Source organism: Gnatocerus cornutus, chromosome 4, assembly GCF_029298725.1.
Source record: "Gnatocerus cornutus isolate USDA-ARS CGAHR chromosome 4, icGnaCorn1.1, whole genome shotgun sequence".
In the NCBI taxonomy this organism is placed as follows: domain Eukaryota; kingdom Metazoa; phylum Arthropoda; class Insecta; order Coleoptera; family Tenebrionidae; genus Gnatocerus; species Gnatocerus cornutus.
The window spans coordinates 16,272,388-16,274,191 of record NC_142236.1 but is presented as its reverse complement, the minus strand read 5'-3'; positions in this window follow the sequence as shown (position 1 = coordinate 16,274,191).

Genomic DNA, 1,804 nt, shown 5'->3' with positions numbered 1-1,804 from the left:
TTTGAGACTATGCATTTATAACGACACTCCTATTTATTAGAACCAAATTTAATGTGAATTGGTAAAATTTGATTTGCAAACCTAATTTTGGTGTACAGTGGAAGGCAAGGATCATGCGAATATTTTAACTAGAGGGATAGAAAAACAGAGACGGATTAAGGTACGTCGAGGCACCGAGTGCATTAGAATATTGAGAATATATCAAAAGATCAAATAAAAACTTATCTTTAGTTGGCTTTGAAATTTCAAATTATGTCTTTAATTGAAGGAACAGTTTGTTTCTGTCAAATAATTTGACATTGTCAAACTGAAAATTTTAATAAACGATTTTGACAACGCTATGTTTGATTCATATTGCAAAAAGTTGTCTTTTGAAAAAATAACCACAACACGTACTCTTGCTTTTCATTATTTGCATTCTAAGACAGTTTTCATCTTATAACCTAAAATTGGCAACTGTCAAAGTGTCAACACGCTGTGGAATTCCAAAGGTGACTGAGGATGAGTTTTTATTTGATCTCTTGATACATATGTAGGGTGTCCCAGAACTCGTGACCCAGAGAAAAAAGGCTTATGAAGGCAACAATTTTGAACCAAAATTCCGAAACAAATTTTTTTTAGCTAAACAATTAATCGAGATAAGACGAAAAAACGGTAGCCAATCCCGAAGCAAAACAGAATTTGGTATTCGGTAACTATGGACACAAACTAGCATTCATTGGCCATATGAACATTGCACTCTCGTTGCCTAGGAAACTAGGATAGCCTTTTTCTCCACCTCTAAAATAAGCTTTCGGGATTGGTTGTTATTTTTTATCCTTTCTCGAATACTATTAAACCTAAGCAATTTTTGATTTGAAATTTACCATCTGTATTGTTGTCGGCACCTTCTCTTGTTCTCTTGAGTTCTGGGACACCTGTATAATATATATACGTCTTCTAGAACTCTCAATGGACCTGTTGACCACATATTAGGTCTTGCATTCGAACAGTTTGCGAAAAAAATCTAAATTTATTATAATGTTTGTTTTTACGACAAAAGTACGAAATTGTTCCTAAGTTAACTAAAAATATAAATTTTAATATCAATTAATAAATCGTGACTTGATTTAGCTGCCATTAAATTGAGTTACATTGCATTGTAGTGAAAACAAAAAAAGTGCAAGTAGAACTAATCTTTCAATAATTCAATAATAATTTCAATAATAAATTTATCAAAAAAATGCGTAAAATAATTGTCATATTTGAAAATATAAGTTCCGCATTTTATTGAAATTTAGAACAGAGTTCAGAGACACAAAATTAAACAAAAAAACTTGATTTTTTTATTGTTCGGTTGAAGCAAAAAATTTCAGTCGAAAACAACACATTTGAAACTGACAACATAATGTGTTTTTCGTTTTGCTTCCCCAATGTTCAGCCTATTTTTGCCCTTTCAACACACAACAAGTTATTCCAGTAATGTTAAGTCGATTTAAAAACAACATTAATATTGAAAAATTCGGCTGCATTTTTTTTTGTTTGATGGAATATTTTAAAGTACAAACAAACATTGAAGGTAATTTAAATATGAGTATTTTGCATTATAGTCATTGTTTGTTATTTTTGATGACCGAAATCTGTGAAAAATTCATATGTTATACTAGTTTTAGTTGCCTTTCATTACAGGACCGTATTTAACTGTTTTATGATGAATTTTAATTAGCATTATGTTTTATTCCCTAAGCCTTTAAAATTATCTTATTTTTCAAAATTTTATAAACTTTATAAAGTTTTATTCCTTAACAGGAATAAAGTTTACTTT